The sequence below is a fragment of the Bombus vancouverensis genome, chromosome 1, assembly GCF_051014615.1.
Source record: "Bombus vancouverensis nearcticus chromosome 1, iyBomVanc1_principal, whole genome shotgun sequence".
Taxonomy (NCBI): Eukaryota; Metazoa; Arthropoda; class Insecta; order Hymenoptera; family Apidae; genus Bombus; species Bombus vancouverensis.
This window is the reverse complement of record NC_134911.1, coordinates 12,214,380-12,238,845: the sequence shown is the minus strand read 5'-3', so window position 1 is coordinate 12,238,845 and position 24,466 is coordinate 12,214,380. Positions and strand designations below refer to the sequence as shown.

At 38.5% G+C, this 24,466-nt stretch overlaps 2 protein-coding genes across 2 annotated transcripts in view; one reads left to right on the top strand and one right to left on the bottom strand.

The window, feature by feature from the left end:
* hiw (MYC binding protein highwire) overlaps positions 1-24,466 on the bottom strand; it is a 261,195-nt gene that overhangs the window by 116,506 nt on the left and 120,223 nt on the right. The window lies entirely within an intron of this gene.
* LOC117153415 (uncharacterized) overlaps positions 17,545-24,466 on the top strand; it is a 117,017-nt gene continuing 110,095 nt past the window's right edge. Inside the window, exon 1 of the mRNA XM_076619540.1 lies at positions 17,545-17,908. The gene's annotated coding sequence lies outside the window, so the exon portion shown is untranslated. The remainder of the gene's footprint in view (positions 17,909-24,466) is intronic.

Below are 24,466 nucleotides of genomic sequence, written 5' to 3'. Positions count from 1 at the left end.
TTTATTTCACAAATATCATGTTGTTACCATACTTTTCGACGAGTAATTTAACATTGTAATCTGATGATTCCATAAAAAGGTAATAAGTGTCGCTTCTAATGATTAATTTCTCATTCGCTTGTACACATTGACAAAAATCAAATACGATTACCACGAATCAATCAAAGCATCTGGATAGTTGTGACTGACAGTACACTTGGAAATGAAAAAGATTCGGTCGAGAAGAATCCACAATTCATATAATTCGGATCTTTTCCTATACGTAGACATCATCTGTTCGATATTTAATGGAGACAAGAGATGGTAATTTGCAACACACACCTATGTGTGTACACACGTAGCTTGCTTAACGAGTAACTACCTCGAGATCGCGTAGCGCGAAATTAGACGACATCGCACCGCGACACGTCTCTAATGTCGGCCACGTTTCTTGCGCCGGAAGGACGGTGTCGTTTGCCTCCGTTGTTTCGTGCTTGACGCGTGACGACACGCACCAGACACAACCCTCGTGTTATGCAAAGGAAAATGAAGTCACAACAGGGCGGAATCCTCGAGGGAACAGACAACAGCTGATCGAGGATAAAGAAGCTGCTGTCCAGACAGGAAATGGATGAAATTTAAAATGTTTTTTGATTTGATGGAAACTGGAGCCTGCAGGTTTGCGATATACATAATTCTGTCATTTGTGTAATTCTCTCTAGAGAAAGAATTTCTGTTATATTAGGTTGTCCGAAAAGTTTCTTTCGTTTTATAAGGAAATAATAAACGCACAATGTTTCTTGTTTTATATTAGTTTATTGAATTATGCACGAACATAATAATAGAAATAGAACGAAATCATACCTAATTCAATAAAATAATATAAAACAGAAATTGTTGTTCATATATCATCTTATGAAACGAAAGAAACTTTTCGGACAACCTAATAGATACAGTTGAAAATCTTATTTCAGTTGAAAGTTGGAAAACTTGAGATTAATGGAATTAAAAGGATCGTTTAATGTAATTAGTTGAAATCTGAAATTTTGGTGACTATCAAATTCTTAATGGGTTTTAAATACAAAATTAGACATTTGGTTTCTCACTCGATTTTCAAAGTTGAAACTTCGCTTCAACGTTCAACGACCTATTTTGCCTTCGGAGAATTAAATCATATCAAACATCATTCCAAAAAATACATATTTAAATATTCTTAAATCACGATCGAGCAAGAATAGAGAATTAATCCCTGAAAATTTTTTAATTCCACGAGAACTCTCAGACCAGAAGATCGAATAAAACATAGTGGCATTAAAAATCCTTGAATCAGTTTTCTAGATAGACTTAAAATTCATAAATTCATAAGAAGTCGGATATCATGCGGTCCGTAAACTCTATCGATTTGGTTGTAATTGAAAGTTGCAGCCCTAAAAAGGGACGGTAAGTGAAACGACGCGCAAAATGAATTTTCCAACTTTTAGACGGTCAGGAGAGGAAAAGCAGGGTTATATCGATTGCATTAATTAGCAGGGGTTCTCTTTCTCTGTTAGAAAATGCACGGCCATTGATTATTCATCGCTTCCCTCGATCGAAAGCGTTGCTTCCGCGAAAAATTTTTGCAAATTATATTTAATTTAACGTTGTCGATGTTAATTATTAGAACTCGAAGAGAAATTCTGGCAATCTTGGGTTGTACAGCAGGCAGGAAGCCATGGCTGCGTTTAAATTAGACATAAACAAGAGCAGAAAAGCCATTTCGAGAGGCAACTCACAGGAGACTTCATATTGTGTGAGCAAACAATTTGTGTTCCCTGTGTTTGACTGACAGTCTAAATTGGAACTAAAATGTTGGCTGCTCAAGGCTATTAAACCTCCTCATTTGGCTTTGTGTACAATTTCCTTTCCCCATAGTGTCAAAATATGAACGTAGAATTGTAACTACTCCTTGTGATTATGGACAAAAGAAAAATTTCTACACACAAAATCATAGAAGAAGAAAGTAAAATTCGATTTCCAGGATACAAAATACACACAAAGAGAACAAAGATCTAAAAAATATTTCAAAAAAGCGTACTCTGGAAAGTCAGCTTTTATTCCACATAAATTATAGCTCGTAGATCTTTATAAGTAAAATTAAAAAAATGGTGTCAATTTTTTCGGTGCTAATTATGCATGCACGTATGTCACATTCGTACAGGTTAATGCGTTGGTGGCTAGATCAATGCGTGAAAAGTGAAAAAACGGATTTAGAAAGTTCACGCACGGAAATTGTAGCAGAGGGACTTACATAAAGGCAAAGTGGCGCCTCGGCGAACGTAAGACGGCGAAGGAGGAAGCCCTTGCTCAAACGTAGACAAACAGTCAAGAGAAACACGACTATGACCGTTAATGGAGGTGCAGTGTTTACTGGACTCACCGACAATAAGTCCTCTTGCGAATCCCGTTGTCATAATCACCGCTATTTGCTTGATTAGCAACGGTAATTGCGTTTTATGTGTACACAAGCTAACGTGCTAAATAGTTACGTAAATTTATATCGTCAACAGCACTCGAAATTTCACTACTTCCTAAAACATTAATCTCCTAAAAACATATTAGCTAATCGGCTAGAAACCAATTAGAATAAGACTGCGGTGCACAATTTATGAGATATTTGGCAGACGAAAACGAATTTACGTCGCAAACTAATAAAGTTAGTTGCCGATTGCTCGCGTTAACGAAGATATTACATACATTATCCTCCCAAGAGAATGTTCAAAAATCCATTTTATTCAACCCATTATTTATTTGCATATCCGAACAATTTAAATCGGATACTTAAATAATTCCTCGGGAAATAGATACCATTTTTCGATCATTTCATTAATTGAAATCTTCCCCTACTTTAATAAAATTGAAGTATAAATAGGTATTCTTTCGCCACTTGACTTTTGCTCGCCAAATCGTTCGCTCTCGCTCACCCTGAAGAAGCTCCTTTGGTGTCAATATAATTGACGAACAAATGATTGGATGACTGATGTCATCAGATGAGCGAGTGGTGCTCTCCTTTTCCTTCTATGTACTTGTTCGTTTGACCTAAAGGCACGCTCAGAATTCCGTGAGTCTCTCGACAAGGATTTGAACATATGTATAGGTACACTACTTAAGAAACGAACAAGACAGCATTGAAACTGTCACACGCTGAGAAGCAGTAATAGGGTAGACAAAACATCCTGCATGCCACAGCCATCGAAACAATAACCAGATAGTAACAGAATAGCCGTGTCTGATATACATCCGATGATAACCCCTCCAGAGGGATCAAATCTTAGTATACCAAATCAGCACTCAACACCTTTTTTGTTATAACATTCTGAACCGTCACTCTATTTTGAATTCGTACAATAAATTTTACTACCATATTTAAAGTTCAATTTTTTACCCCATTTGTGAAACGTTCGAACTGCGACGCGAGATCAACGGTGATCTGTCAATTTCGTGATTTCTTGTGTCTCGTACATGACAAAACCAACGTCAGTCCCACGAATCATCAGACTCGCCAAGGGATCATGACTACCCGAAGCGAAGAAATCGGCGGATAAAATCACGCGATAGGGTAATAGGGATAGGGTAATCAAAATTCGATCGTTTCTGGAACGAGCCGGGTGCAGCAGCTTCCGGGAACGTGTGGGCGTTCACTCTGGATTCGCTGGTCTACTGGAATTGATCCACCTCAGGATTATAGGGAACCTGGCTGGGTCGTTAACACGAGCCCTTTACCAACATCTCCTCCCACGATCCTAACATACAATGCAGGCTACCTTGGCGGTAGTGGCGCGGCCGCGATCGTTTTATTAGAAACGCCACGTCAGCTTCCGTGGTAACGGAGACACCTCGGCAATAACGCCGACAGCTCGTTACAACGTTGATAAAGCGCCGCGTGGCGGCTAAGCCTCTACGACGCTACGACGACGACGACGACGACGACGACGACGAAGACGGCGACAAAGACGACAACACACGACGATCTAGCTGTGAAAACTTTGTCCCTGTTACACTGCCGATCCCTCAAGCTGAGCCACATCCAGCTACAACTTTCACAGCCCTCGTAACATTGTAGGTATACCGCCGCTAATCGATGTTATGGACACCGATCAAATTTAGTGCGATTAAATTTAACACGAAAGCATTGCGATCGCTCGCCTTCCTCTGTGTACCATCGATTAGAGTAGGTGAAATGATCCGATTTCATAGTGTACGGAGTTAGGATTTGATCACTCTCCACGGCTATTTTTCAAAGGTTCTTCGGCGAGAGAGAAAGCGGGACAGGTTCGAGACAAAATATAAAAAAATCATGAATGATCGTTAGAATTAACTAGTAAGGTAGAAATATATAACGAATCTTTTCAGACTTTTCATTTTCTTAATTATTGAAAATACGCGGACGTGTTTGGTAAAATTCTTGTGTGCATATTTCTTTTCGTTACATGATTTTAATTATAATTATTAATGCGTAACATATTTATCAGAAGCTCTGGCAATGCATATCTGTAATATGTACACACTGCTTGACCTTCCTCTTTTTTGCTCATTTGCATTTCATGCAATAAAAGGAAGTAAGAGTCGCAATTGCATATTCAAAGTAGGGCACGTAATTACACCGATTCGACGGAAATACGAATATTGAACTGGCGAATCAGCACGATCTCACTTTTAGAACGTACCGATGCAAGTTCTGCGAGCACATTTCTGCCAAACATTTGCACGAGCACTGCCTCTGCGAGGACATCAAATATTTGACATTCGGATCTACATATATACAATCTGCCACCCAGCTGTACGGTCGTTATGTACGTCGTTCTATAGTCATTAATAAACAGGGGATAGAAACTTTTATCCGACCCATCTAACGTTAACGATTAATCTTTCCCTAAGGCTTTCACCTACCAAGACACACACTTTACGAAACCGTTCCCTTTAAACATTTACAACCCTCTCATCGTTCAAAACGTTGCTCTCCAGTCTTCTCCGGTGGTTGCATTAAAAAATTATCGCAAAAAAAATGCCGTGACATCGTAACTCTGCCTCTCGAGCCATTTAAAGCGGATATTCTGGCGAAAAAAAGAGGAAGAGAGGAAAGAGCAGAGGAGAAAAGAGGAAAAAAATTATACGGGAAAGTCGCGTGCGCCCAGGCCACGAGTATTACGTTAAAGTCGCTTCTTATGTCTAAAGCCTTTTTCATGGCCAATGCATGACCCTTGGAAGAGAAGTCTCTATAAGGGTACGTGGCACGCGATCCATCTTTCATGAAACGCATACCGCGGCGTGCAAACCGTCGCGCCGCAGCAATAACGACGGCTTAGAAGCATAAAGTCCGCTATCTTTCTCTCTCTCTCTCTCTCTTACTCGCTTTAGGCTGAGAAACGGCCAGCAAACGGGGCTGAAGGGGATCCTTACTGCCGCCGAGGTTCCCGAATTCCCGCGAGATTGAACCCAAGGTCGACTGCTTTCGAGCTATACTACCGGGAACACGAACGTGCCGCTAATATTGCATGGGAACCGCACCTATACACCCATCCAAATAACTTCCTCGTACTTCCACTTTTATATTTTCTACTGGAATTACGTGTTCCTGAAAGATACATGAACGATTGTACGAGACAAAGAGTAAGACAATCCTTTTACCAGATATATTCTGTTGAAGGATGGTTTCGTGTTGTTTGTCGTAGGATTAATGCGTTAGTTTTACAATTAGCTAATTTTGAAGGTAACTTGCGTGGTAAGAATTAAGAGAATTACGAGAAAATTTAATAACTATGAAGAGTTAGAAAGTAAAAAGGTAGAATAAGTATGGAGAAGTTGAGTCTAGTTGGTAGTAGTTGACACTAGCCGCCACCGTCATAGCGCTAATCTCGTTCAGATTAATCGATCTAGTCGAATTTCGCAAACCCGAGTTCGAGTCTTTGATTATACACGACAAGTTACATGGCTAGCAATTGCTTCAAAATAAATACCTAAAATACACGAAACTAGAATGATATGCATCAGTTACTTAGATATCAGTTGCTTAAATTAACTCGACCTTTTCCGAACTTTATGTTTAGTTACGCTTCGTATGCAGAATATTTTTAGTATGTTTAATTAAGTACTAGTACTTATTCCATTTGCTCAGAGATACTCTCTTCGAATCAAGTTTTTGAACATAAATAACTTCAATTTAGGTGAACGACAGAGATTGGCTGATATACTTGACTGAGATATTTCGAATTACATAGATTCAAATAATTTAAAGTCGCCTAATCTGACTTAAGACAAGCGTACAAATTTAAAGGAATATTTCAAGTCAAGTCAAATAAATTAATAAATCTAAACGAGACTCCTACATAGTATTAGTCTGCGATTGTGAAGTTAAGTAATTATTAAGTGCACAGGGCACATTCATAATGGCAATTTCGAATTTGCAAATTAGTTAGGATATGATCGGAGCAATTGGACGATATTGCAACCAAAGTTGATATATCTCGAACACGTTCTGTTAATTTTGAATACCAACTAAATTTTACATTAAATCTGTTCGTGTTGAAAACAAATCAAACATACACAGAGAGTATCGCGATTGTGACGATTATTATGGCGTTATTTGTACCATTTTTCCCGGTAATGTCTGGACGAAAGGAATCAATTGTGTTAATGTAAACCGGATGTTCCTAACGCCATTCAATTTACGCGACCCAACCGATTAAACGTAAATGAAGCCACTTTAATACTGTTACGCGGTCTGCGTATCCAGAATTCATTACAATTCAATTCGGGACCGGTGGCCACGTCGATGGAATTTCGAAATTTCATTGAAAAGTCAACCGCATTACGAGCTTTCTAAACGAATAGCGTTATACGAGTGTATGCCGAGAACGATAATCGACAACGTTTGTCCGACCGCGATCAGTTAATACTAACCTGAACAGCCGTTTAGTAAAACATCGAAACCTCGATAGTAAAAGCGTTATCGATTTTAAAATAACGAACGAACGTGAATCAAAATACAACGGTTCCGATTCTCGTAGGGAATACATGGAATAGCTGGTCGGCTATTCTTTAAGCGTAAATAAAAACGACCGAGCGAATCGATATATTTCTGGATTTCATGAATCCGTTTCGTCGTATCTTTCGACGTTACCGATCGGCAAATCTGCGTGCGACGATTTGTCTGGCGACGTCAGTCGTCGATCTAACGCTGATCCAACGGGGTCTAGAGAAAAAGCTTTTCTACGCGGGGGGAAAAAGCACCGGGAATGTGATTAATCGAACCGATGGAGCTCAGCGTTATTTTGGCGGAAAAATCGAAATTAGGTTTTTCCAGTCGCCTGGTTAAAATCTAATTAACGAGCCGCATGAAACGATAATCGTCGATGGACCGCGTTCGACGAAAATTTCGCTCCATCGATGTTACAGTAAATTGGTGTATGTGTGTATGTGTGTGTGTGTGCGTGAGAAAAAGAGAGAGAGAGAGAAATAGACAGAAAAAGGAGAGGAAAAATGATCATATAGGTGAAGGGAAAAGTATGGGGCGCAATTTGAATGCATATATCGAACTGGTAACGTTGAATTCATCAACCACGCGAAAAACGCGACAGCTCGACGAAAAATAATTGCGTGCGTTTCAGTCAAATGAGAATCCCCAGGCGGAAGTTGCGTTATCGATGAACCAGTTTCCAGCCAGAAACGAGGACAATCGGTGCTCGGGAATTAAGATTTGTCGCTCCCTCGGGAACAACCGAACTCGCGCTCCGTTGCTACGTCGTTATTCTCGATCAGCTCGTGCCGCAGCGTTTTCGTGTCACGAATCCGCCTGTATTTTACAATCATTCCGCAATGACAGGCTGTGCTACGCGTTAACCTCAATCTACGAAGATTGCATTACCGCCGAGATTGAATCACCGCTTCCGAAATATTAAGCTTTATAAGTAGAAATATTGTATGAAAACAGATTTCTTCATAACGAAATAAAAAATACCAAGCATGTTTAAAAAATATTTGGCCAATAAACGCTTCAAAATTCCTAGGAAGTGGAAAGCAAAATAAGTGATATAATATTATAATACGATTTTCTAATACTTTCTTATACTGCATAGATTAGAAGCACATTAAGAAACAGACAATGGAAAGATAGAGTAGAAGTATCCTACGTTAAGCAGACATTAGGTTGTTCTTGTGGGTGTAGTAGACCTACAGGAAGCGTCTTTTCCGTTTCTTTATTTCCTTTTCCTTCCTTAGCTGTCGTTCTGTACTATTTTCGTTTCTTTCATTCTCTTACTATTTTTTCTTTCTGCAGCTCTTTCCTTTAGGCGAACGACCCTCTACATGTATAATATACATACAATGGCGGAAAGAAGAAAGTTAAACTAAGAAGCATAAAAGGTCATCATAATTCTACAAAGTTGATTTACATTTAATAAACGTAATATGCACCATAAAATAGACGACTATCACTAACACGCTAATTTTTTTTTTTTTTTTTTTTAGAAAAGTTACTAAAATTCATAGTGTTTAAACTTTCCTTTCTTCCCATCGCAGTATCATATTCCAAACAAAAATCCTTCTAAAATCTTCTTGAAAACCCATTGAAACTTTCATTCGCATGCTACATCCTTCATCACCCTATGATCGAATTTCGAGGACGGTTGAAACACACGAGCGAGCAAAGGGAGAGAAGACCATCCGATAGCCATTGCAAGCGACGCGAAACGGAATGGCAGAGTGACTCTGGTACGGTGAGGATGGGGTTGGTCGATCGCGTCCGGTCACCAGGGAATCTCCTCCGGACGAAAACAAAAATCGGGTTTAGCCCGGGCACAGGCCGATCGTGCAGAAGGTACAAACTCGATTTAAAGCGCGACACGCGACACGCACCGGCGATAACCACCACGGTTAACGACATTTCCCCGTTGGCGCGTCGAGCAGCGAGTAATTTGATTGCATTGGGACAGGATGTGGGCATGGTCAGAGGCGAAAACGGAAGGGAGCTCGGACTGGGGACAACGAAACAGAGAGAGAGAGAGAGAGAGAAAGAGAGAGAAAGAAAGAGAGAGAATGGAAGGGGAAACATCTAGCCACGGGAAATGGGAACACCATATTCACGGGGCTGATAATACGACGAGCGTGCGACAGAATTTTCCGTTTCGCCACGTCAATTCGTAGCATACGTGTTTTCGTATCAGTGGTAACGATAGAACTGGTTGTTCGATCGAAGAAACGCGACTGTTCTTTGTTCCGAACCAATCAAGTGGTTTTCGGTATTTAGAGAGGTTTTTGAGAGATTCCGTTTGTAGGTGAATCGCAAACATTTATAACTTTCGTTTAGGGAGTTGTCATCCTTCTCGCCTCTTCCAATGTCGTACTGGAACATGATTGTATAGCCATAGTTTCGTATGTCGATTTATCGATATGGTGACTCTGTCTGGAGAAAAGAGGAGGGTTGTGATAGAGGAAGGCCGCGACGTTTAGTAGGCTGAATAGAAATACTTCATTTAAAAGAATTTAATCTAAAATTTAATCTTGTACCCTTCATAACAAAAATGTACCATAATAAAAATGTACCTGCAATTCAACAATCATATGATTAAAAAAGCTTCCTATTCAACCAGTCCAAATATGTTTGAATAAATTCAATCTTTAACTCTTTTATTAAATTCCTCTTGTACCTCGGATGAAAAAGAAAGAAGTCTCCCATAATAATCCACTCCTAATTCGACAACCATGATATTCAACATTCACGGCACTTACATTCAACCCTGAACTCTGGCTGTTAATCCGACTTCAAACAAAACCTACCACCGAACAGAAAAATCGAAGCACAAGAGGCTCGTATCTCTCAGCGACTCAGAGGCGCCATTCGACTCGATAATCACGCACTTCGGTGGGCAAAAACAAGGAGCCATCGTCAAGAGTAGCAGAGGTGGGGCTTGAAAACGAGGCTCGTATCTGATTAATCGACGCTGAGGCGGTAACGTGCTCGAAATCGCACGCCTCGGCTCGACCGTATCACTTTGTCCGTTCGCCACGCGTCTTCCACACCGAAGGCGTCACGTCGACGCGTCTCCTCAATTAGGAGAATTAAAGTAATTGCACCGCGAGGCCATGCCTTTCGAACCGACGTCGTCGTCGCGTGCGTTCACGCCAAGCTAACAGATAATACCACCGTGTACACAAAGCATAAATATTTCGATTAATAACTCAAATGCACCTTGCAACTGTCGCCACAGTCGCTACCTGCTAATTTCAGTTTTAATAAAATCATTCAACGATCTGCGTGTGGTTTTAGATATTTCGATTACGTTTTTAAAATTAGACAGCTAAGTTTTAGAAAAATGAATGGAGAACTCCGGTTCGTTCGATCTTTGCGCAAGGCAGAGGATGGGTCTCTAAGAATTGAACTGTTGTTGTGCACAATATGGGGTAAGATATTGTGTACACTTGCGCATAATTTATTACCAAATAGATTAGACGGTCATAATTAGTATAATAAATGAGATAATTAAAAGCAATGGATTTTGCATGGTCTTTGTGGTTTTTGTATAATAGCGCGCAGGAAAGTATATGGCGATGCACTTTTGTTACAACTGTAGTTTCTATCGTACCAATATTTTATCGTCTCAAAAATAAATTAGTATTTAATACTAAATTTTTTATTGCCTTTAATACATTTATCAACTATATATATATATATATCTTAAATTGGGGAACTGACTATATATACATGTTTGGAACTGACCTATTCACAGTTTTGTTACGGCCTTTTGTTAGGATCCATAAACTACCCTCTATATCATACAAAACACAAAACTAATAATTACGACGTTACACGATCTATGAAATTCATGAGGTCATAAATCCTACTATATTGTATCCAATATTGTAATTACTCATGAACTTCAATATTATAATTAATAATAACAATTTATAATAATTAAATAACAATTATTATTATTTCTCTTTTCTATCGACCTAGCAGATTTCAATCGCTCGTTTATCACCAATTTTTTGCTGCAATATCTTTGTCGGCAATTAATTTAACGATTATTGTCTGGCAGTGCGCGAGACGCAAAACTGTCTGGATAAATGTGGATAATTGTCGATAATAATAACCATGTGGTCGATGAACGTCCTTGTTATTCCACGAGCGTCTTGCCTCCTGAAGCAAAGTTGAACGTGAAATGCTGCATTGTTCGAAATGCGAGCGGTTGCAGTGTATTATTCTTTCTCATTACGAGTTTTTCTTTTCAGATGAATTCCGTAGTCTCGTGAATGAACTCGCGTTTACCTCGCTCGGCTTCGTTTCATCGCGATTATCAGAATTACCGACATTATTTGTTCCAGCTACGAGATTTCCATCGCTTTTGTTCAGAAACATTTAATTCGAGGAAAACCTCGCGGATTTAACTGTCAATAATAAGTACAATTTGCAAAACGCGCCATGATCATAAAGTTCATTTTATAACATACAATTGACGTACAAATACGATCCTATTGAGTTATATTTATTGAATAACGCGGAAGCATGGCAAGATCCGAGTTCAGTAAATTATGTGATTTATATAGTTACGCATATATAGGTACCCAATGAGTCAAGAATATGGAATTATCACGCGTTCAATAGAATTCCAGAATTTAAAACAAAATCAATCTGAAATTACGTTATGATTTTTATACGTTAATTCTGTTTCAATTTAGAAACGTAATAAGGATTGTTTCTTGCATACTCTTGTCCTGGTTACTACAACCTTTGGTCTTCTAAAGGTGTCCCGGAAACAGATTTGACCACAATCCTTGTGAAACTCTAGCTCTACTAGCGAGCCACCGTTTATTATCAACTATTAACCCTTTCGCTACTATGGAGAGTATGGTTACTCGCCGCGAAACCCTATTCATATATTAGGTGTGACTATAACCGCTCGCCATGAAACGGTCTTCGTATGCTTCTAAACGATGTACGAGGTACGCAGAGGCTAAAGGGATCGACCTCAATTTCTGCAAATTTCTCAATTTTAGCGCCTGATTAGTATTCAAATTTACAAAAGCAAAAGAATCAGCTGATCAACTTAGTTTACTTGTAAGCTTTTCAAATACCAAACTTCAGAAATTTTTCGATTCCTTTAAACATTATCGAATAACAAAGAAATTATTCCTATAACTTTATCTATAGCGAGGGGATCGTAACAAATTTGAAAATATAATGCAGAAAAATAAAATGAAATATTTCATATTCTTCTTTTTAATTCTAACATATCTTTTACATTTTATTCCATCTAAAATCCTTGAAGATAATATAAAAAGAAAGTAAAGGAAAATATCATGGCAAGGCCAGCAAACACTATCTACGCGAAAAATACACGTTCATAATAGAGAGTACCGTCCAGCTAGCGGCCAGTTCCATACCAAAGGGGTTAAAGAAAACACCAGAGAATATCCTGCAGTCCCTATAATGGAAACCATTTAAAGTAACTCGCCAACTACGAACTCAGGAAAACTTTCCCACTTGATCCTTAATTGTTTATCAACTAATTGTTTAGTCGTTTGAAGAAATCGTAACTTCTGATCGTTTCTCTCCTTACCAGCTTCTTTCAGTCATTTCCCATCTAATTCTGTTTTTCTAACGTTAACAAATATTTTGCGTCGGAACAAAACATAAGAAAATTATTGCTGAAATTATATGATACGTCATTTTCATTTTACACCAAACATCTTAAAATCAAAGATCGAAATATACAAATTGAAGAACGGCAGTAGAATTACATTTCCAATGATTTATCAATCGTCGGGTAGTCTTATTAAGATGTTAATATCCCAATACTTGTGGACGAACATATACGTTCGAATTACCGGCAATTAAATCAGATCCTCCATCATCCCACGACTCTTCCATTAGAACCACAAACCCAGACATTTCAGTGCGAATAAAATTCTCCAACTTCGTCGATATTTCATCGTTTCGAGCGTTCCTCCGTTGAATCAGAAGGCAACCGAGCATTCGTCCACTACGGACTCTCTATCCTCGCAATTTCTCTTCCAGCGGATGTTCTAGGCCCGCGATATCGTCGCTTTTTCTCTTTCTCTAGTGGGCATTTCCACTCGCCAACAGGTCGACAGCGGCTCGACTGGAACAACCGACCCGAGGACGAGATTAAGGAGAGTTCTCAATAGCGGCCGGACCAGTCGTCGCAGTCGGTTATCCGGATTCATCGAAATTCAGTCCGGATCGTCCGCCCTCTAGACTCTAGGCTAATCCTCGATAAGGGCCACTCGTCTCGTATTGGCCGTCGAGCTATCGCATCGGGACGCGCGTCCCTCGTTGATTTGCATCCGCGATTGCTCCTGTTCTTCTATTCTTTTCCGTACCTTCTCGACGAGCAAACTTTCTTTCCGATGTTAACAGCATTGTGGAACAATGCTTCTAACAATTTGTCCAGGATTGGCAAAGATTGTTTCCAGTATATGTTGACATGTTGGAGAGATTAGAAGAAACGATGACAATTTCGGATAGGTTTTTCCGATGATACTTATGAAACGAAAAATGATTAAGTTATTGGAGTTTGATTCATAGATGGTGAATATTATTACTTTAATGCAAGATTTCATACGCTACTTTTTTTCAATCAGTTAACGTTATCGAAGTTTGTTTGTGAAAGGGAGTTTCAAGAATTTGTCTAATACTTTTTCCACTGTTCTTGATTCGATCTAAATTCATCTAAACTGTGTCTCGTAAAAATTGAAATATTCATAGAGCTGTAATAAATTATTTCTCTTATATTTTGAAATTCCCTTAAACATTAACATATATAAAAGTTAAATTTTGTTACACGTATGTTTTTATGTCTTTCGATGACGTTACGTTTACGGAGTAAGATGAAAGAGAATTTTTTAATAATTAATTTCGAGAGCAGGTGGTAACAAGAGTAGGGATAATTGATTGCAACACTGATAGCGACATTGAATCGTTTTGCAAGTTGTTATAGAATCCTCTGAATTTGAAAGACATAAAAGTAATAGAATTTTTGAATGATTTATGCAGCAAGAGTTTAAATATGACAGTTTAGGTGAATAAAGAATGCTGATTAACTACCGTGTTAGAATTTTAATAATATAACGAGATCTGTCACGAGCTGTCGTTATATGTCTTCGATCAATTTGATAAATTACAGAGCATTTCAAGGGAACAGGAAGAGGATTATCGGCGATTCGGTAGACAAATGCGGCTACGTTCTTTGAGCTGTCGCATTCTTGTCCGTTTTTTCGTTCCTGACCGATGAACTATGAAAACCAGGTCACGATTAAAATTCTAACGCCCACTGACAGAGACAAGTACAAGTTGGTCTAATTGCCGCGGACAAATGTGACAGGTGACACGGTATTATACAACCCGTCGGGTTTACGAGCAATGCTGATGTAACGTTAACATTTTGACAATAAGAAGTAATATTTCATCTTCCGAAGGAAATAAATATTTGACAATATCTGTCTTCTTTAGAAGGAACTTTTATCGTTTTGTTTTAATGTTGATTATTTGCTTCCTTTTTATTCTTAATCTTTAAAAATATACAGTACTTAACGCGAAGAATAAAAAAGATCGAATCAACTGAAGATTCCAAAAGGTCAATACTTTTAGTTTCGAAAATAATTTTCCATTTTCATTTTTGGGATATTTGAGAGACAAAATGTGAGCATAATATACTCGTTCATGAGAAATAACGTAGTTCAATTATAATGAGTGGAAAACTAAAATGCACGTATTATATCAAACAACGAAAAAAAAAGATCAAGGACGTATTAATATAAATATACGCTCCCCATAATTTACACGTATGAATATTGTATTTAGATAGGAGAAAGACAGATGAAACACCCCATATGGAAGAGGACACAAAAAATCAACCTGGTCGGAGGAAATTAATTTCAAATTTCATGTTTATTAAGCGTTCCTACTTCTCCCAGCCTTTAAATCTTCAAACATTCGTCTTTTAATAACCTGTAGCATCGTTCAAAACAATTATCACGTCCAAAAAGCACAGTATAGAAATTGCAAATAAAACGAATAAAAATTAGATCACGGAATATATATTCTTTAAACAAAACATAATTCACACAGTAGTCGTATAATCAACGTATTATTAATTTACTTAGTTTTCAGAATATTCTTTCTCCTTTCTCCTTCTGTACTTCTTCTTATCTTTCTGTCAGATGAGATATAGGTATAAAATTTTTTCACATCCACCATGCAATTTCAACGATACAAACGGCGCACAATAAATTGGTCATGGTTTCAGCATAAAACTCTCGACGAATGCTACACCACGCGCGAAGATTACCCCGTTTCCTCGCGTTTCCGGCGCGGATGAATTTCATCCTCGCGAGGCCTGAAATCCGGTAACGCGTCGGGCTCCGTGTCTCAGGAGCTTAAGAAAGCGCCCGGAGAGTCAGCTTTCTCTGTAATACACGGTGTCAATTTCATACACTGACCAGGCGTTCGTCCTCTTGCACGGCCACGTCTGAAACTCTTTGTATCGTCTCACGTGTCTCTGTCTTGCGGGTCGACGCCCGGGTGGACCGAGGTCGTCCACCTAAATGCTCGCTTCTCATCCCGCGATGTCACCTCGCGTGACTCCAATTCGAGATCTCCATTATTATTCTTCCCCCCAGCTTTTTTCACTAACTCTGCTTATAATTCATTAACTCGACAGAGATGGTAGAGAAAACTAAACTCGTATAACTCTCGTTGTTGTGCGGAATTTTAAAAGACTCCTTCATTATCCTGTATTAGTAAACTCGAAGTGGTATACTTTGGAGTTTGAAAATTGTTTGATCGCTCTGATAAAGGAGAGACGATGCTCGTAGGTCGGGGATTTAGATATTAACGCACGATTTATTACATTATTAATGTGATATTGGAATTTGTAACTGTTACGATATTGGGTGATGGCAAATTTTCCACTTTCGTTGATGTTATACATCGTATAATCTCATATATGTTCACTCAATATTTATACTCTACGCTGTATTTTATATTTGACTAAGAACAACAGATTAATCACTAACGGATTAAGCTTTAATCGAGTTACGTATTCCCTTTAATTTAATTATACACGATCTAATTAATTATGAGTTCAGTTACTCTTCGAAGTTCCTTGATCCAACTGCTTTTGTTTAGCGTACAACGATGGGTAATTTGGCTGGTTTACATTTTTAACGATACACTGCTCAGATACTGCATAAAAATAGAAAATTACGAATCATACAACATCGTCTCTTTGAAATTACAATGACGTTGCATAATTTATTTGTATTAAATCTTGCATTAAAAATACGTATACCAAAAGTGCTATATGTACCAAAGATTTCTCAATAATGAGTTTTTTTGAATTTTTCGCACGATGGTTTCATGCCATTAATCGTTGCTAACCCAGAATTTTTACTATTTTCCTCCAATCCCATATCAATCACCCATATCACGAAATCGAATCTCAAATGCTCAATAAGAAGTTGTAAATCGTTCTTGGATCTTTCCAGCCGATCGACGAGATGCAAGCTTACATCGAACGTCGTATCGTGTCGTTTAACTTCTCCTTGATCGTCGAAGAGGAATGTTCATCGAATTTGAACAGAACGAAGGTTGGTACACCACTCGACATGTATACGCTGTCCGCATTGAGGGCTGCAGTTTCCCTTTGCAACCAGCTGGGGAAAGTAGCCGATGGAAAATTGATATGTATCTCGCGCGTCGCATTATGCAGTTTCGTTATCGCGTCGCACCATTGGGCAATTCGTAGCGTTGCTCGTAACTCACTCGAGCGAGTCGACGTCTCTCATCTTCGTAAATCTCGTGGAAACCGGACCGTAGGCGATGCTATCAAACGTAATTTAATTTGTCCCAGAAAACGAGCCGGCCTTCGCTCGATACATATAACACACGGAGAATTTCGCGTGGAATTCAAACTCGTCGGTAAAACAACCGAGGAATATTCGCACTTTGTCCGCGAAATCTTTTGGTAACACGGTATAAGAAAGATATGGTTACTCCATTCGAATAGCCGGATGAAGAACGGGACTCGCGGGTTGCATGTAAATTAATGTGTCCCCTGGGAAAATATTCTTCCTCCTTCGCGTACTCCAGCAAGAAAAAAAAAAGAATGAGGGATGTCAAAATGAAAAATTCCGGGGGCGTTCGACGAAGCACGGCGTGTGACGCCTACTTGATTCGCGCTCGAATTTTCGATTTGAGAATCCATTCCTGAAATTGAAGCGTGGAGAATCGTCGTCGATCGTTAGCAACTGTCCGTAGATGTGTTTCATACTAGGAGAAGCGGATATATTCGCGATTGTCGCGATTGTGAGCAAGCCTTAAGGCCCGTTTCTCGCAGCAAAATCGTGGCGGGGATGCAACCGTGGCCCGCGTCCGGTTCTCCAACCTAAGAGACCCGCTTCGTGCCAGTGTCGACGATGCGTTTGCAGCGTCTGCTTCTGCGCAACTTTTGTATCGGTTCGGTTTCGATCCTCAAAGACCGCGAAACTTTAAAACACCGATGTACGATCCCGTCGAATAGAATCGAATAACCAGTGCGTTTTCTCTGTCATTAAAAAAAAAAAGTAAATTTTGAGATTTATCACTTGCTAATTATAAAGTAATAAATTCATTGAAACTTTGCCACGATAAAAGATCGATATTAAAAACGTGACAATGTACGAATTTGCCCGATTCTTCAAACTGACAAAAGTGTGAAACTTCGTTGCGAAAACGATAAAATCTACAATTGCATCGAACTTGCGCGAGTCCATGGACGAAGTTGATCTTCGATTCGACCAAACAAACGTGAGCAAAGCGTGTACGTCTCGTGGAGGCGTACACAAAACAACGCGTTCTCGGAGAGGATTTCACGGCTGAGTCGGAGCATCCATTGCGGTGAGTGGTTCGCTCGTCTCTTTCTCATCTACCGGTCGCACAGCATCCGCGAAATGAATGCAATCAACCAGATCGAAATTCGATTTTCTTCCATTCGATGAGCTTTAGGGAATTCCTTTTCGCGTCACCTATAACGCTACTTTGGAAATCGACCGTGTCCTAACCAATTCAGAAAGATAGAGACATATACGAGGATAGTAGTCGCGTTATGGAAATCGTTATATGAAAACGACGGTTCAGTATATGTTTATTTTGCGGAACGTGCGTTGGCTGAACGCTATTTCGGTGTCGTGCGGTTTGAGAACGGCGACGCTTCGTCGCGTCGTTACAAAACCAGATTAGGATTTTCCTGAGAATTGTTTCTCTTCACGGTGTTGTAGGAATTACAAAAGTTTTCAGGAACTGAGCTTAGAGGTTCTTAGTATTTTGATACTTAATGAATTTCATTCTTTTCTCTTGTTGTTGGTTGAAGACATTATTTTACATAGATCGTTAGAGAACACTTTTAAAACTTACTCTACAACATTATAGAATTTTTTATAATTTTTAATCATTTGGCCAATCTTGACCAATGTACACTTTAAATGTTAAACATTATTTGATCGCGTTTCAAATTACAATTACAAGCTACGACCGGAGATTTCAATAGAAGTCACGTCTTGATCTCTTGCCAACATGCCAGATAGCTTCTTTTATTTGAAACCTCGAATTCTGAGAACTATATATATGTGTGCAATTTAGGACGTGAAGGCCTAAAATTCTCAGTATTTCAAGCATTATACAGAGGTAAAAAGTTGGTACGCGGAATGAATGCAGGTCTGATTGCTCATAGCGTAATAGGTCCAGGTCCTGTAATACGATTATAAAGATAGAATATGTCGATCTATTTTCACCTTAATTTTTCTGCGGACCACTCGAGCCGCGATTATTAGTTTAAAGATCTACGATTTCTTTTTTACGTTAAATTTCATTTTGTAACTGTCCTAGTTCAATCGTGCAAGACGAATCAAACGATAAAATGATCAAAAATGAAAACGACCGATCCAATCACGACCGCCACTCAAACGTTACAAGTTTGAACAGACCTAAAAATCAACACACTATACAAACCGTCAAAAAATTGGTCAAAAAATCTATCTAAAAATAAAATTGAAAGATAAATCTTTTGTTGCCTATTGGCAAGCATTTCCTGGCGATTTATATAGATCGACAGGAGATTTTGCCGGTCGTATCTGCGTGTGCGTGGGCCTCGCGGGTTCTCCGACCAGTCTTTTATCGTGTCGCTGATTTATCGGGGTGCGCCCCGTCATGCGTGCACACGTGCATCTATTAATAGAAACCGGCGGAGACCACCGTGATCTCAACTTTTCGAGGCACTTGAAACACGCGCCCTGCTATCCCTTAACGAACCCGCCGCCGATCAATGAAACTGGAACAATATCGCTGGAGAACGATTCGTTCCAACGTTTCACGCCGCCTCTGGCTATACACTATACACGTACGAACGCATAGACGTATCACGCGTTGTTTGATTGGATTTTCATATGTTTCGCCAATCCGTTAAGCGTTGCAATTCGATGAGGATTTCGTTACGGATACATAGCAGGAATTGTATGTAGTGAACCACGGACGTAAATGGTTGGATTCGCGTTGAAAATATTTATCGATACTTAGTAGTATCGAGTAACCAAGAGAGAGAGAGAGCTTCCCTCGTTATTCACTGCTTTTTTTACCCTTGTTTAAATAAAAGGCGAATTTTATAACGATGCAAAGATGAAATCCTTCTAGTTCTTATTTAGAATTTTTTTTGAACAAACTATATTTTATTTTTCAAAAATGTGTACTTCCAATATTATATCGAATATATGTAAGATATATTTATAAATATAGAATTTTCTAGCGAATAGAATATTCTGGTTTATTTTTTATTGTAAATATCTGAACTGATCGCTAAGGTCATAATGGAGGACGTATTTTTAGATCCGCTCAGTACACAGAGTACCTGTTATGTTGTTGCTATCGTAGACTACGTCTAGGATCTACGGATTTAATCGCCACAATACACAAATTTATCTTGCTCGAGCAGCTTCTCCATTGGATTTAAAATATTCCTATATTTCACAAGTTGTACGATATCGTAGTAATCTTCTTCCTTGTCGAATCGCTCTTTTATTTCCTACAATTGGTCTAATTGTTTCAATGTTACTCTGTTCCAATTCCTCAGCTAATCTTCTCCCATGCTCGCTCTAAATCTTAATTTAACGATACCAACGTAAAACGTAACCATCGTTACTCGTACATCCTAACCTAATAATATCGAAGCCTGGCAGTACGATGGATCTTCCCATCTTTCCGTATTTCAAATTAACCGTACCAAGCTCGTATCCATGGATTTTTTCTTCCTCCTCCACATTTTCTCCCATTCACTTTTATTTTCACGACGCTATCTGTTTTAATTGAGATTGGAACGATTTTAATCCGCGAGAATATTGCCCGAGATAGTCGCGCAGAAAAAATAAACGAGGTCACGAACGAACCGAACGATTACGAACAGCGATATAAAACGCGATCCGATTTTAGGAGAATTTGCACGGAATCGTATACAGGGTGTTTCAGAAACTCGGTAGCAAACTTCAGGAACATGTAAAGCTGATCGAAATAAGCAACTCTTAACAAATGTGGATCTAAATTAAATCATTATTTTTTGAGTTAAAAGATGTCCTCGACTGTGAACTTATAACAGCATAGACTATTTGATTACGTTTGTATCTATATATTGTTTTATTAGCTAAATATAATAACGTGTCACATTTTGGATATTTCATACATCCTTCTGTATGATAAGAATTCTGCTCACTTTTTCTATTTTAAATTTGCTACAAACGCGTAAGTATCCGCGATCTGGTGATATTTGCATTCATGTATATTAACCTTCTATTTGGGTGTTTATTCATATTTATTCGCTCTTTCATTTGTTTCAACAAGTACCAAATACTTCTCAAATTAAATACCAACATTCTAAAACACAGTGTATATGGGGATGGATTCTGTCAAGGATGGGAATACGATGAAGCGGTTGTAAACTTGTATCGCGTATGAAATATGGACTCGCGTGGACGTACATACGCTATCCTCTCTCTAGCGCACTTTCGATTTCACGATGTGGCTGCAACGTGTTTCGGCCCCAGCGTTTCCCGCCACTTTAGCGAGAGTTTCGACCACGCGTTATACACGCAAACAAGCACTTCCATTCACTCGCTAATCGCGGACCGGGCTAAATTGAATCCCTGGACAACCGCGCATAATCTGTTTGGTCGTCCGTTCGGTCGATCGTTGGGAACCACGTTGAAAATTGGAAGAAAATTCAGCGACCAGAATTTTGGTCTAAACGCAGTGTACGTTTGCTTAGTATTGAAAATTCCAAGCTCCAAAATACAAGAGAAGATACCAGTTCCTGATTCCTGGTATTCTTTTTTTTTTTAATTACGTTCTTTTATATGTGAAAATCAATAGTCAAAGAATCTATTATTTTGAGTACAATGCGAAGATCACACTTCATCTTCCTTTGCTGTTAGAAGCTTGTGAAGAATTATATTTGTTAGTGAAAATAACAAATTTTATCGATGTGTCGAGGAGTCGAGATAATCTGACTAATTCTTCTGATATTAACATTCAAATTATTAAACTCGTCGAAACTATGAGTTCTAGATACTATTAATGCAAAAAGGACTTTTTGTACGAAGCTATCTTGCATCTCTTAAATGGCATTATGTATTTTTCTTTTCATGTTCTTTCTGAATTGATTTCTTCCTTGAAAATAATATGAAAGAATATTTCTAAGAATATGGAAGAAAAGAAACAATTGATGTCATTTAAAAACGTAAGATTATTTCATTCTTTTATAAATTTTACTTTTAATCTTTCTGTGTACTTATTCACTTTAATCATATCACTATCACGTATACTTTCAAACAGATTAATTAAGCTCAGTTAGGCTAATCAATTTTAATCATAAATATAACGTTTATATATATATAACATAACTGGATTATGAAATATAACGACAATAAGGTGATGTTTCCTTCGAAAAAGAATTCTCAATTGTTCTTGTAGCTGTGAAAATGGAGAATGAAAAGAAACTGTATCCTGAAGAGCTAAAGTGAAAAGTACGAGGTCCTTTGATAACGAATGAGCAAGTTAAACTTATGAGAATTCTTGGCAGAGTGAAATTCGTGGCAATGTTAAGATGAAACTTTTCTTTTAAAAACTCGGAGTAAGCCACATGTATGTCAAGAACAGAAATCTAAATTATTTCCTATACAACGAGATACAACAACTTCATAGTGGCACCTGAAAGAATTGAAAGAACTGAATTGTTAAAGCTATCGAAAAGTTCTGTATTTATACCTTTTATTCACTATCAATATACTGCTAGCCATTATATAGTACTACGTTTTCATCTACATTGATTTCTTTCTTCGTACTTTTCAATTGCCTCTTGCCCATTGTCTTCAGTTTTCAAACATTTTCCATTTACAAAGTATCGTAATGATGAAAGTAAGTGATCAGAAAGGGCCAACTCGGGCGATTGTCTCAAAAACAGAAGTTGCTTGTAACGACAGCAGCGTTACTTCTTTGATATTCATAAAGTAAACACCTGTTTTATCTATTGATTGTTCACCGTTAAACTTCGAATAATAAACTAGAAGCTGCTACCAATATTCGCATTCCTGTCGTACTTCAAATTAGAATAATAAAAAGTAATAAATAATAAAACCCTAAAAAAGAATAATAAAAAATAATAAAACCCTAATTAATTTGGAGTGCTGGTATTAAAAGTCCACAATAGACACGATAACAATGAACAAAATACATTGTCACGTACGAATCCGACATAATAAAAAAAATGTAGCGCTCCAAGACTAAAGTCAAATCCGAAATAATAGAGAAAAAGGCTTCTCTAATCATGAAGTATCTCACCACACTACCTTAATAGCCGTTCTATTTCAATTAATCTCTCATTATCTGGAGATCGTTGAAAAGCCGCCAAAATTTCGACGTCGATCGGGATCGATGCATTGTTCATCAAAACCATCGAACAAGTCGATCAAACTAGTGACACAACGACGACAGAGGACAGGCGAATGTGGCACGTATTTAAAGTGGAATCGACGCGGCTGCCAGTCGCAATGTCGGCTCCAGGCCGAGCGGAATAAACGTCGCGTCGCGGCGACGTAACCGCCGATATTTCCCGTCCGAGCCTATCGGCTCGCCAGGAGACGACTTAATAGAACGATGCCGGGGCACCCTCTTAATGGAATATCGCATAAAACCACGGGTGGCATTAACCCCCTTGTGGCCACGCTGCGAGAGCAAAAAGCTGATCTCGTAGCTTTCTGCCAACCTCCCTCGTTGGATAGACAGTGGAGGATAAAAGTAAGTTTAAGATCGATATGTATTTCAATAAAAATTTTATACCAAAAATTTGTTACCCTATTGGTAACGGCCGTCTATTCGGTAGAACTATTTCCACGGTGTAGATCGTATTATTATGTTGTCCGAAAAGTTTCTTTCGTTTTATAAGGAAATAATAGATGCACAATGTTTTTTGTTTTATATTAGTTTATTGAATTATGATAATAGAACGTGATAATAGAAACAGAACGAAATGGATCACACCTAATTCAATAAAATAATATAACACAGTAATTGTCGTTCATCTATTATCACCTTATGCAACGAAAGAAACTTTTCGGACAACCTAATATATTTCTCGAATGGGCGGGCAAAAGTGTATACAAGTCGGAATTATCAGTATTTAGTAGCAGAGAAACGTTTATAATATTTAATAGGTGCAGTGCAAGATCGAGCGTTAGATTTCGAACTTACAAAATATATCGAATTAGAAACATCCCCCCCTTTTTTAAAATCATACTATTTTTACCAAAATTATTATTATTCTTATCATTATTATTATTATTATTGACATACATTATTAGAATTTGAAAAGATCGAGAACGAAGCGAAATTGACTCATACTATTAGAACCATGAGCAAAGGACTGCATGTATTCATCCTGGCTCAACCAAAATTTCCCCTACACCTTCTTTGTCGACCCACCAGAGATTTATTGCTTGCTCTAATTAAATTTGTAAAATTATGATGTTACTTTATACTTCTTATTTCATAAACTTTCTTTTGTCCGCCACGGTAGTTATCGACGAAGACGCGCGCCGAAAGCTCGGAATAATTGGGGCGTTGCCCTGAAAAACACGAATTCACCGTGAAATTGGCGAATCCACAAGACTGCAGGGTAGAAGTCTCTAGCGTTCGCTGGTAACCACCCGTTGAAAAGGGATGAGTTGGTTGAAAGAAGCAGTCGCTATTCGAATCGAGAAACCATGAAGTATACTCGAGGAAACTCGAAGGAAAATGAATCGCCCGGCCAAGAAAGAATCCGGTTTATCGACCATCTTGAAATCGTGGTTCATATTCGCCGTTAACGCCGCTTCGTCCACGAGTCGACTGTTAATGAATCGATGAAATAACAACCGTGGT